The 13,571-nt window shown below is 48.0% G+C and overlaps 1 protein-coding gene across 3 annotated transcripts in view; it reads right to left on the bottom strand.

The window, feature by feature from the left end:
* Positions 1-8,266, bottom strand: part of KMT5B (lysine methyltransferase 5B) — a 50,119-nt gene extending 41,853 nt beyond the window's left edge. The window contains exon 1 of one of the 3 annotated variants that reach the window (XM_063093990.1): positions 7,962-8,266. The gene's annotated coding sequence lies outside the window, so the exon portion shown is untranslated. Of the gene's footprint in view, positions 1-7,624; positions 7,749-7,961 lie in introns of those variants that run through there. The other 2 variants (XM_063093991.1, XM_063093993.1) reach the window with 2 other exon arrangements.
* Between the last annotated feature and the right edge of the window lie 5,305 nt (positions 8,267-13,571).

Raw genomic sequence — 13,571 nt, forward strand, 5'->3', positions numbered from 1 at the left:
TTAGTTTCTTATGTATCCACGTTCAATATGTATTACTTTTTTTTTTTTTTTTTTTAAGATGACCGATAAGGGGATCTTAACCCTTGATTTGGTGTTGTCAGCACCACGCTCAGCCAGTGAGCGAACCGGCCATCCGTATATGGGATCCGAACCCGGGGCCTTGGTGTTATCAGCACCGCACTCTCCCGAGTGAGCCACGGGCCGGCCCTCAATATGTATTACAATGAAAGATTGTATATAAGAAAGATTTCATGTCTCCAACCGTCTCCAAGTATTTCTAAAAAAAAAAAGTTTTAGCTGATGAGGATGTGGTTGTTGAAGGAAATTTCACCAAAAACAAAAAACAAAGAACACCTGCTTCCCCACCTCTACATCTGATCCATCTGCTTACCCAGTAGTGCCTATAAATAAAATCAAGGATGCCTCCAGTTGTTACTCTTTTCTCGAGACCCAACAGCACTTCACTTTTCTAGAAACAGATGCCACCTAGTGTCAAATATCTGTAAGTACAGCCTCTACAGCCCATAGTTCCTTGGAAATCACAAAGTAGTAGATCAAAGAATAGGCAATTTTTACTGGGCAAAGGGTGAGGAAAAACTTCCAAAAGGTGATTCTTGGGCTGGATCTTTAGGCACCATATCTGAAACTGCCAGGTGGTGGACTTTGCTGGAGGCAGCCCACACAATGGTTAAGAATGCGGTTCTGGAGTCAAAGCACCTGGGTCCCACCCTAGCTTCATTCATTACTCTCAAGCAGTGCAATTATGCACAAGTTATTAAACCTCGCTAACACCTCGTCAGTAAGATGAAAAGAGGGTCTACTTCCTCGGTCTGGCACAAGAATTAAATGAGCAGAAACTGCCAATAAAATAAAGATCTCCAACGGTCTCTTCTTTCCATGTAACTAAGGCCAAAAAGAAAAAAGAAGAAAAGGCGGGGGGGGGGGGGGCGCCAGGTACATTATTCGCAAAACTTTAAACAATCAAGTAGAAATTTCCTTTCCATTCCCCCTCCTATCATAACTCCCAGAAGAAAAATCACATCACCTCACCCATTTAAAAAAGTACAAATTTTCAAGGGAACAAAAAAAGATGGGAGATGTGTGCTAATTATGATTCAGAGCTGAGCATCAGTTTTCCTTTTCCTACTGCTTCTAAAAAGAAGGCATGGGATTTGGCAACAATGTAATTAAAAATCCTACCAAATTACATCTCACCTAACATTCAGAGGGACTGTAGATTTCCTTACACTGGAATTCAGTCTGTTGTGTATCTGGTAAAACAAATTTTTCTTCGTGTAACTTCATTTTTAAAAATAACAATAAATGATAACAGCTCTGTTCATTTAATGCTTGCCCCACCCCCCCACCTTTTTTCTTCTGCGGCTGGCTGGTAAGGAGATCCAAACCCTTGACCCCTATATTCATCATTTATTTTTCACATCCTGTAAAGTAAGTATCCCCCCCTTTTTTCTCCCTCATACGAAATGAGAGGTTGGAAAGTTCCCTCAATTGTGCTCTGGAAAAGATTCCTCTAGTGAAAGACCCTGATATTAGAGAGAGTCCAGTTAGGAAATTAAATGCAACAGTAACAGTGGATGGGAAGAGAGAAAAGCTCTGGTGCTAAGATACAACAAGGATGGCAAAACTTGGTAACGAATTAGATACAGATGGTGGGGGAGAGGCATTCAAAATAAGTCAGAAATTCCTAGCCAGGGCAAAAGTTTTAACTTGGGAGACTGCAAGATTGCCATTAATTGAGTAGGGAATATGGAGCTGAGAGTATAGTTTGGAAAGAGGACAACCAAATAAGTATGTAACTATAAATTCTAGTAAGAGCTATAAAGGAAATAAATAAGATATTAGGAGAGAATAATGTGGACACAGACTATATTTGGATGATCAGGGAAAATAAAAGCAACAATATAAAAATGATCATCTTTTGGGGTCAAAAACACTATTGGTATCTATTTATATCCACCAAACAAATATTTTCTGAGGCAACTGGTTTTGTCTAAATTCTCCAGGCCTCGAATAAGGTCTGTTTTTCTTCCTTTTTTAAGCGGGAGAGATAAGCAGGGTTCCTATGGCTTCTCTAGTCCCAGACTCCACTGCTCACCAGCTGAAGGATCAAGCCCCCCTTTACTTCTCAGTGGGGTGCACTCCATCTTCCTAACAGGTTGGTTTTCTTACTAAAAATATATATTTCTTCACATGATGCCACGTATTCATTTCCTTGAAAATAAAAATACTCCTCAGAGATCATTGAAATGTATCAGATACTTCCACCTTGTTATATAAATCAGACAGACAAAATGATTCATTCTGCAAACCCAGAATCCACTCAATTCAATGAACATTTACCAAGAGCCTACTGGGAGCCACTGGGCACTGTTCGTGGTGCTGGAATACTGGTGGTGTCCAGGGAACACTAGAGGGCGCACGAGAGCTTCAGCTTTCAGGAAAACCAGGCAGGGCTACTCGGTGAGTGGAGGACAAAACCCAAAGGGAAGCATATGAAAAAAAAGGGTATCTGAAGAATAAGGGTGCAGAATAGAAAGCAGAATGACCATTCACTGAAGGGGCCTTTTGTATAAGGCCTGAGAGGTAATCCCAGTGCCATGAAAGATCTGCTGACCAGCTGTTCCTATACAGGTGGCACAAGTTAGAATACAGGTGCCCTAACACCTGTAATAGGCGTTACACTGTTTCACCCTAACATGCGTGCCTGAGGATCACCAGCTCAGCAACCCTATGAACTAGGTGAGACAGGTATTATCACTACAAATGATAAGGCTAAAACTCAGAAACGAATTGCTTTCCTGTACTCAAACTGCTATTAAGTGGTTATGACTGAATCTAAAACCCTCGTGTTTAAACTGCAATCTGGGGTTTACTCAAATACTTGAGCCATATGTATCACCCATAAATAAAGAGACCTATCGCTGGTGAATCCTCCCTAGGTCTATTTACTTTCTTCTTTAGTGTGCTATTATAATACAGAAACTAAAACATGTTGCAGAGATGCAACTGGCAAGTGGGAGCCACAAAGGTCATAAGAATAAAGCTTTTGGGACCACTGATAAACCCTAGTCTCTCAATTCTAAAACCCAACTGATTGTAAACTACCCTATCAATTTAATGACATTTCAAAAAAAGAACATAAAACTACACGAAACATGCAGATAAAGTAAACCAATTAGAGAGATGTCAAAATACAATTAAAATAGTTATTAGAAATGAGAAAATAGGGTGGCATTGAAGTGTCAAAGCATGAAGAATAATTCAGAATTGGAAGTGACTTCAGAGATTAATATGTAGTCATTTTACAGATGAAGAAACTGGGATGTGGACCTATCAATGTCCTATACAAATAGTGAAACAGCGGAGACTGGAACACAGACATTTATTCTTAATCCTATAGTTCTTCCAACTATTCCCAGAAGTATATGTATATACAGGAGTCATAATTTTATATACAGCCCTAGAAGACTGCTTGTAGTTTGAGTTTGTCTCACACAGACACAAGCCAGCCCCAAATCAGGCTGCCTGAGGCCAGAGGCAGTGAGTAACCAAACTGCTTTGGTGGTCCTAAAAAACCTTTGGCACTGAATGAAAATAGTGAAGGAGAACATAACTTAGAGAGGATCAATGACTATGGAAATCGAGGGCTTTTTTTTTTTTTTCCTTTTGGTGAGAATATTTCAGAGATAATAAAGGTTAATATTAGGATGTGAATGGTTCCTGGATCCATCATCAACTACATAAATGATAATATACCCACTCTACCTGCCTCCAGGCAACATGGGGATCCAAAACAAAAAAGAAAAGTTAAAAAAATAAGCTAATATTAGAAGTTAACATGTAAAAATAAATTAGGGGCGAGTCTTTACAGATGGATGCTCTCTATAGCACGCCTTTAAAATAGTAAAATCTTGTAACACATTTAAAATAAGAGTGCATGACCGAAATTTGGAAACATGTCTATTGAATAAAACAAGATATGTTTCTAAGTGAAAGATGTTTGCTCTAATTTAACTAGGACAAAGTGAAATTCAGATCATATTAATAGATACAAGGTTAAATACTGGTCAGGCACGACCTTTGCTCTCAGCTGACACTTCTAGGAAACATCAAATTATGGGGAAGAAAAAGGATTAGAGTAACAACTAAAAAAAATTTGCAGGGTTTTTTTTTGGGGGGAGGGGGGCAGGAGATGTAGAGGTGGTACAAGAATTAAAACAAGGAAAGCTGTTAAACCTTCCCCCTTAAAAGCCCTTCAGGGACAAAAGCCTAGGGTACTCCCTACTTGCTGACTAGGAAACCTTCTTTGTACAGCGCGTTCCATGGAACTCAGCCACTAAAACTGCAGGGTTTTCATTCACATTTCAAACTTAGCCTCAGACAGAACTTATTTATTTCAAGATTTCAAAATTGACAGTCTATCCGAGGAGGAAACTGCTTTCCAAATCACTGGATTCAAAGGCTTGGAACTCTCTGAAGCTTGTAATTTACAGCTCGTCAGCTAGTCGTAAGTTTTATCTTGCAATAATTTTAGCCTTTGCTTCTTATAACAATTAAAGCCATTTTCTACACCAAGACATGTCAGTAAAACAAGTTTTTTCCCAAAAAAGAAAAACTAAAAATCAGACTGAAAAATTAAAGTTATATCTGACTAATTTCTATTGCATAGAGCCATACCTGACATATCATCATGTTCATGCACAAACATAACAGATCTCTCCCTGCATTTGTTTTATATTATGCAGTCAATAGTGTGTCATAGTGAAGGGATGACACATAGTCCCTGTCTTTAAATGTGTGAAGACTCTCAACAATTAGTGTTCTAGGGCTGACACAGTCCTGGAACTCCTGCCCAGGCAGAAGGATTCTGGAGAATGGAGAGAGTAAAACTCATACATGGTATACAGAGCACAAAATAATGAAATCACACTGATTTATCTGCAAGGATTTACTCTGTAAGCCCTGGGAAGGGCATCTCTGTGGACAGGGAGCTGCTCAGATGCCACACACAAACCTCTTTGTCACACAACCTGACCACATAGTCATACCTATAAACCCTCAAACTGATATACATGTAAAGGAAAATCAGATTTCATGCCAGATTTATATGACCCAAGGGGAAATTTACAAACCAACAACCCCCGCCAAACTCCTCCCTGCTCAAGGTTAAAGCGAACACCCAGTACACCTTCTTCACAAGCATACCTCGCCAGTACCTACAGCATATTCTGCCACGCAGCCACCTCCATCTTCCCCAATACTGCTATTGGTTTATGCTACAAGCATGGAGTTCAGAGCATAGCAATTGTGTGTGCGAGAAGGCAGTTGAAAATACAGACGAGAGCACTTGGAAATGATTTTGAAAGTTTGATTTCAAAGGTTACGGATAAAGAATTGGGCCCTACTCTCCTCTTGAAGAATAAGTATAATATTCCATTCATTCTCAAACTTTAAAAAAAAATAACAATGTTTTAAAATAGCAATAGAATGGGCATAGTTTGAAAAACTAAATGCAAACAATTAAATTTGACAATTTGGAGATTAATAAATTAACACATTCATCAAGTGTCTACTGAGTGTCTACTCAGTACCTGTCCCTGGGCAGGCGAGACAAATAATAACTAAGACTCAACAAGTGCCCAAGAAAGCTGAAGAGATGGGTAAGTAAACAACCCGATATAATACAATGTAATAATTGCTCAAAGGAAGTACGCATTCTCCTGAGAGGGCCATCCCCCAAATGGATGCGTGTGTGCGTGTAAGGCAAGGTGTGTTTCAAGAGGCAAAATTCTCCTTGGGCCTCTCTGAAGGGTTAAGTACCAGGGGGAAGAAAACGGTGTAGGAATGCCGGGCAGAACATGGCCAAAAGGCACCAGGGATGGGAAACTAGTGCGGCTAGAGCTTGGGAGAGCGAGTAGAACGTAGAACGTTTAGAGATTAAAAACTGAAACATGGACTGGAGTTCCCACACGCGCTGGGAGTAGAGCACTGTGGACTTCAACCTTGGAATATGCGGAGCTCCAACAGTGACAGGACCGACCACACCTGTGATTCAAGTTGCTAAACCTCTGGCTACTCGGCAAATTTCTAACTACAACAAGTAACTTTTTAAGTATGTATTTCAACATGCACAAATTATCTGTGATTATTTGAGCCAAAATGATTTCATCTTCTCTTTTCAAAATATTTATGACTTGACTACTAATTATCAGCAATTATAGGCGTGTTCTCAATATTAAAGACTAAATGAAAAAGTTACAGCTAACAAATGCTTCCTCTGATGAGCTGAGAACTAGGAAGAGTTCACAGCAGAGTTCAGACCTAGGCAGCTACGCGCACCTATACTTTAAATCAAAATGGTTTAAATCCAAAAAGGTCCAGAAGAAAAGAATTAGTCAAATTAATTCATCTGCCCATTATTCTGGATAAGACTTTTCTCCCAGAATGAATTTTTAAATTTTTTAAATTTATCATTAGCATATTCATTCTTACAAAGCGTGATATGTCTTTACGCCCTCCCCCTATCTCCAGTCTTAGGTTGCTCTTTCCTTCTGAAAATTCAACGTATTGTTGTGGTCTTCTCTTCCTTTTCTTCATTCTTTCTTTCTTCCCTCCCAGAGTAAATTTTATTAAGCAAGTTCTTAAAAATTAACTTCAAACAACACATTTTCACCTCTCCAGGATTCCAAAAGTTTCACACTCAATGGATCGCAAGTTACAGCTCCAGAACAGGGTCACCGAACCCACACCGAGATCAGTAAGTTTCTCACTGGGGCCGGCCCGTGGCTCACTCGGGAGAGTGCGGTGCTGACAACACCAAGGCCACGGGTTCGGATCCCGTATAGGGATGGCCGGTTCCCTCACTGGCTGAGCGTGGTGCCGACAACACCAAGCCAAGGGTTGAGATACCCTTACCGGTCATCTTTAAAAAAAAAAAAAGTAGATTTCTCAGCTGCCCAACTTGTTTCTACCTCATTCCAGCGAGTTGGATCGAGCTGTCGTTGGAAACACGTTTGTTCCCCTGTCAGAGGTGGGAGCGACACTGGTCCACACCGTACTTAGACACGTGAAAGGACGAACGCGTTTCCTCGGGACCAAAACGCCGCGGGACGAGGTGACGGCGGAAAAAGCAGAGAGAGGAGAGAGCGGCCGCGGGGACGCTCGGCCACAAGTCAGGGATGTTGTGGGGAGCGGGTGGGACGGAGGACGAGCTCGGGAGGACGCTTGAAACGAGGCTCGCGCCCCAACAAACACAGCCACAAGTTCAGACGGCAGCGGGAGCGACTGGGCGAGACCGCCCGCGGCCGCCCATTGGCGAAGACGGAAAACAGAGTCCCCCAATCGCGAGCGGCGGGGCTGCGCCCCTCGTGCGGCCGCGGGCCCGGCCCGCCGCTGCCCGGCGGCCGCTACCGCTCCCTTCCGGCCGCAGCCGCCACTGCAGGCCGGGCCCGCGGCCCCGCCCCCGCCGCCCGGCCTCCCCCGGCCCGGCCCCGGCGTCCCCGCTCCCGGCCGGGCCGCGGCGCCCCTCACGCCCCCGCCCGGCCCGGCGCCCGAAGCCGCCCCCCGCACACCCGGCGCCGGGCCCGTCCCTGGCCCGACTCACCGCCGGCGCGGCCCGGCTCCTTTCGAGGGCGCATCCAGGCCCCGCAGCCCGGCCGCTGCGATGGGGGCGCCCCCGCGCTGCCCGGCCACAGTTTTGCGTTCCCCAAGAAAATTAATCACCAAAAAAAATTCCAGAGAAAAATGGAGAGTAAAATCCAAGATGGCGGCGCTTGCCGCAGCACCACCCGCTCCCTCCGCTGTCGGGAAAAATAAGTCCCAGCCGCGGCCGGAGCCCCCCGCCCCCACCCGGCCGCGCCGCCGCGCCCCCCGCGCCCGCGTCCCCTCGGCCCCGGCTCGCCGCGCTCGGGCGCCCCCGCCCCGCCAACTCCGAACCTCACCTCCACCTCGCGCGTGGCCGCGGGGTCCGAAAGGCATCCACCGGCTTCGGAGCTCCGCGTCCCGGGTCCTCGCGCTGTGCGGTGCCGCCTCCGGTCCCCAGGCGCCCTCACCTCATAGCCTCGGAGCCCGACCGCTCGCACCGCAGACGCGTCGCCGCCCCCGGTGAGCCACCCGGACGCCGCCCGGGCACGGTGGAAGGACACGAAAAGGAGTCCGCGGCACCCGGCGGCGGAGGGACACCACGCCGAGGACGTGCGCTCCCCTCCGCCCTCCCGAGCCGGCCGCCTCGGTGGCTTCGACGGGATTCTGTGGGGGGAGGCGGGGAAGCGCGCAAGGGAAATAAGTCCGCCACCGGGTGCTCCCGGTGGCGGAGGAACAAAAAGCGATTTTCTGAGAGAACCAGTGAGATCCCCGTCGCTTCACCTCGCGGCGGAAGGATCCGCGGCCGAGCCAGTCGACGGGCAGGGATCCCTCCGCCCCACGCTGCCCTTTAAATTGCGGCTGGAGGCGGCGTCGCCGTGCGCCCCGCGGGCGCCACCTAGTTCCTTGTGTCCTTCTGGCGCGCCCGCGTCCCTGCGGGGCCCTGGCGGCCGGCCCCCGCCCCCGAGTCCTTGCACACCTGCACCTACCAGGGACAGCTCCCGAGCCGGGACTCTCGGGCTGCCGGGGGAGACGGGGCGCCCCGAGCCCACCGCGCCTCCTGGTTGCGCCGAGGGGAGGCGGCCCCACGAAGGCGAGTCTCTTTGTTGTGGGAATGGGTGTCGCTGGAGGCAGAGACACCCTTAAAGACCATGTGGGCAGCCTGAGCGTTACAGCACAGAGTGTGCGGGGGAGGAGGGGAAGGAGCGGGCACCGGCCGGGCCTCTCCTTCGCAGCGTCGTCTTGAGCGCCTACTGTGTGCCAGGCTTCCCGTGACACCGCCGAATTTCCGCTTCTCTCCCTCGCTGGGTCCTACAGGCGCCCCAAATGCGGCCCCCTCCTCAAGGAGCTTAGGCGGTCCGGGAAGATACCGATGGCTTCCGTGCGCCCCTCTGGACGTTGCAGGGTGATAATAAAGACTACAAAATGACAGTGGTGACAGTAACGTGTATTCGGCCCGTGCTGAATACCAGGCACTGTTCTCAAGTATTTGATGCACTATGTCATTTATGCCTTACGACCACCCCCAGAAGTGGGGACCATTGTGGTTTCCAGTTTACACGTCGGGGAACTGAGGCACGGAGAGGGTAGGCGATCTCTAAGACAGCTAGTCAGGGCTTGAACCCGAGCCCTCATCCGGTGCTCTGATGAAAAACTCAGACATGAAATAAACAAGAAAGCGTGTGCCAAGGACCTGCAAGGAGAAGTTGAGGTTGCTCCAGGCGTGCAGATGCGTGGAACTAGGTGCCTGGAGGCGTCCCCCAGGAAGCAGAGACCTGAGGGTGAATTGGAGTGTGTTAGGAAAGGGTGGTTAGGAAGTGTGCGGGCAGTGGGACCACAAGTGCAAAGGCCCTAGGAGGGGAAAGGGGCTGTAGCTGCCCACAGATGGGAAACTGAGGCACAGTGACTAGCTGAGGGCACATGGCTAACAGGCAAATCTAGACCTTCAAAGCCAGAGCTCCTCCCATGTCTTCACCCGTCCTCTCCATTTCATCCCTGGGGTGTGCGGGAGGTGGGGGAGGGGAGGTGCAAGGGGCAGAGCCTGACTACCTCTGAGGTAAAGCACTTGCTCTGTGCTCTTTCATTCTGAAAGCAGGTCGTCTATGCCATCAGAATACGTCTTGCCGCATTTCTCTTTGCAAACACAACTAACGAATGATTGCTTTGGTCTTACTAGTTTCTGGTTTATCATTAACTTTCTTTCCAAGATTTTCATAGTGCTTGGCTCCAAATATTCAACTTGAATCCCAGAAACAGACTGCCTTTGCTATCCCCACCCCTGAATGTCCGCAGGAGACAAGCTCACATGGGAAACCATCTGCCTCCAATGGGCGTCCATGGCCCTAAGTCGATCTTCCAGGGTCTTGGTGCCCAGGCCCCAAGTTGAGCCACACCTGGACATCCCCCCATAGCCCCAAATGCCAGTGTTCTCCCCACTCCAAGTTTTCCAGAGTCCACCCCAACACGACAGTGCTCTCCACAAACCCTTAAGACTGACACCCAAATCCCCAGCCCTGTAAAACCTCCAGATTCTCAAGATGCTGGCACCTCAATTTATTCCCAGCACAGTGCCAGGCCATGTGTTCTGGGCATTGCCTTCAAGGCAGCAGGCTGGGCCCATGGCCTGGCAGGGGAGAGAGAAGAAAGAACCCAAGCACAGCCTGCTCTTGGTCTCCCCACTTCTGGGTCCCTCCCTCCTCTAGCCTCCCTGCATTGCTGGCTGCTCTTCCAGCCTCAGCTGAGAGGCCCAGGCTGGTCCAGGGCTCCAGACAGAGCTGAGTGGGATTCAAGACTTTGGTGGAGCCATACTGAAAGCTTCGGGCCTTTGGGAGGCTCTACCCAGCAAGGCCAGGGCTGAGCTCGGCACAGGGCATAGCCTGGGAGCAGCCCTCTTGGGGGAGACTGGAAATTTGACTTCCCCACAGTGAGAGAGGCCAGCTAGAGGCCTCCTCCTGCCAACCGGCAGGGAGGGGGACAGGAAGTAGATGGCCAGGCACCTGCCCAGTCTCCCCATGACAGGAGCCATTGGCATTTACACTGTGAAGCCTCAGAGGGATGCCTCATAGTGGAAGAGCTGAGCCACAGAGGCCATGGGGCCCCCACCAAGCATGACCAGACTGAAAGGGATTAACAACTCTAAAGAAAGACCAAGTCAGCGGAAGGGGCCCGCCAGCCACGGAAGCGCCATGAGGCTGGCCAGAAGTGCCAGCCCAGCTTGGGACTGGCCCAGAAGCAGCTCTCTAGCCAGGGCACTGACTGAGACCAAAGACCCTATTTCTGGTCTCTCTGGCAGGGCCAGCCCTGGTGTGCCCAGGGGCACTCCAGTCACCTAGCCTGGTGCCACCAGCCCTGCGTACCTATCCAATTCCTCTTCTTCCAGAGCCAAGTTCGCCCAGTGACGAGCTGGCAGGGATTCACATGCTGGGATCCTGTGCCCACTGGAAGAGCCCGCAGGTCATGCTGACCCCAGAATTCCAGGCTGAGGGGCAGGTTGCTTCTTGTTGTAAAATGATATGTTGGCTTTCAGGCTCTGTACATGTGCCTCCCCTGATCCCCCACCCCTGCCCAGAAGATAGGACTGCACTGATGAGAGCAGGTGTCTGATACTGGCAGAAAAAGGCAGGGGGCTTACCGGGACCACTCTGGTGATGCTTCTGGGTGGTTGACCAGCTTGCTGGCCACATGCCTGAGCACCACTTGCCCCCTGCACCATCCTTGCCTTCCACCTGCTCCTCCACTGCCACCCTCCTTTGAAAGATGAGGAAACAGCTTCTGAAAGCCCAAGGCCCTCCTGTCAACAGCAGCAAGACTTCACAGTGGCTGCCAACAGGGGTTGGCGTGAGTCTGACCTGGGTTTAGTCCCAAATCTGCAACTTACCAGCCGTGTGATTTGGAGAAAATTGTAGCCTGTGTGCATGCTGTTCTTTCAACTGTGAAAAGGTGCCAGCCCTTGGACCTGCCTAAGTAATGTCATTCATAGCTGTAAAATCATTTATATACTTAAGGTGCTCAATTTTTGTCTCTAGCCTGGATTTCTCTGGACTTCAGACCCACCACATTGGTGTTTAATAGACATTTCGAATATAGCATGGCTACGATTGAACACACAAACAAAAGCAAACCCCTCCTCCCGCAGACTTCCACCTGTCAGACATATTCTTCCTGCAGCTCAGGCCCAATACCTACTTTTCATTCTCCCTTAATGGCATTCTGGTTCTTTCCACCTTAGCACACATCACCATCTGGCATCCTATACCTTTTACTCATTCATCATGTCTATCAGCTTTCTCTCCCTTCTAGGCTATAAACTTCTCAAGGGCAGGGGGCTTTGTCTGTTTTGTTCACTGCTGTGTCTCCAGCATGCAGAGCAGCCCCTGGGGCACCAGAGTAGAGGCTTCATGGATACTCATGGAAGGAAGGAGGAAGGGAGATGGGGAGGGAGGATGAGGCTAAGCTTCCAGGTTGCCATGAGGATACAAGAAAGTGTAAGGAGGTCTCTAACCACTCTCCTAACTCTGGGGCTCAAGCGTGTTCAGTTGCTGAGGCTTTACCCCTCTGCCCCCTCAAGGTGTATAGCTTTCAAGCTCAGAGTGCCCTGGGATTCGTGTATGAGGTGTTGACCTGGGGCATTCAGATAGGCACCAGGTAAAGTCCTGTGTTACTGAGTCCTATGTCACTCTTTCAGGTTCCCACCACACACCCTCTTTTTATCTCCCCACCCCTCCAATAAAAGCCCAGCCCTAACCAGCCCTCTCTTTCAGGCACGCACCTAGAAGTAAACACAGGACCATCAGCAGCCGAAAAACTGGTTTCCTCAGAGCAGGGAGAGCTTAATTTTGTTATTTTTAGTAATTTTAACTGTACGGAAAAGTTCCAAGTACAGTACAAAGAATTTTTTTTTGTCCTGGACCATGTGACTCTAAGTCACTGCTCGGATGCTTTATTACCTCTAAATACTTTAGGTATGTTTCCTTCCAACTGGGGTGTCCTCCTGCAAAACCAGAGTACAATGAACCAAATCAAGACATGAACGTCGATAGGGTGCTGCCATTTATCAAGACTCAATTCAAGTTTTTCCAATGATCCTAGTAATGTCCTTTATAGCAAAGGAGCTTGTCCAGATCCCACGTTGCCTTTGGTTGTTGGGTCTCTTCAGTTTTCTTCACCCCAGTACGATGCCTCATTCTTTCCTGACTTGCATGACCTTGGCACTTTTGAAGGTTACAGGCCAGTTACTTTGTAATATGCCCCTCAATTTAGGTTTTCTGATGGTTCCTCATGATTAGATTAAGGTCATGGATCTTTGGCAGAGATATTACAGAAGTTGTGCTGTGTTCTTTTTGCTGTATCTTATCAGGTTGTGAAGGATTTCAGTCGGCCCATTATTGATGATGTTCACTTGGGTCACATGATTAATGGAGGTCTGCCAGGCCTCTCCACTGGAAGGTCACTAGTTTTCCCTTCGTAACAAAAAGTTTTATATGGAGAGGTAATTTGAAATGATGTAAATGTCCCATTCCTCATCAAACTTTCAATGTATTAATATACTTATATCAATATCGTCTTATGGGTTTCTATTTTGTTCGATAGGTTTCTGATCCTTCCTCTGTTCATCTCTCCCTCTCTCCCTCTCCCACCCTTCCTTCCTTGCTTCTTTCCTTCCTTTCTCCCTCTCTCTTTTTCTTTCTTCAAAGATATATGTGGCGGCTTTCTTTATAACAGCCCCAAACTGGAAACAATCCAAATGCCAGTCAACAAAGGAATGGAGAGACAAATTGTGGTCTATTTAGGCAATGGAATCCTACTCTGAAATAAAAAGGAATGAGCTACCATTACAAACAACAACATGGATGGATTTCAAAAACATGTTTAGAAAAAGCAGCCAGAAACCATAGAGTAAAAATGGTTTGATTCCAATTGTATGATGTCCTAGAACAGAAAAAAACTAATCCGTAAGATGGAAATCGGGA

Source organism: Cynocephalus volans, chromosome 4 (genome assembly GCF_027409185.1).
Source record: "Cynocephalus volans isolate mCynVol1 chromosome 4, mCynVol1.pri, whole genome shotgun sequence".
NCBI classification, from domain to species: Eukaryota; Metazoa; Chordata; class Mammalia; order Dermoptera; family Cynocephalidae; genus Cynocephalus; species Cynocephalus volans.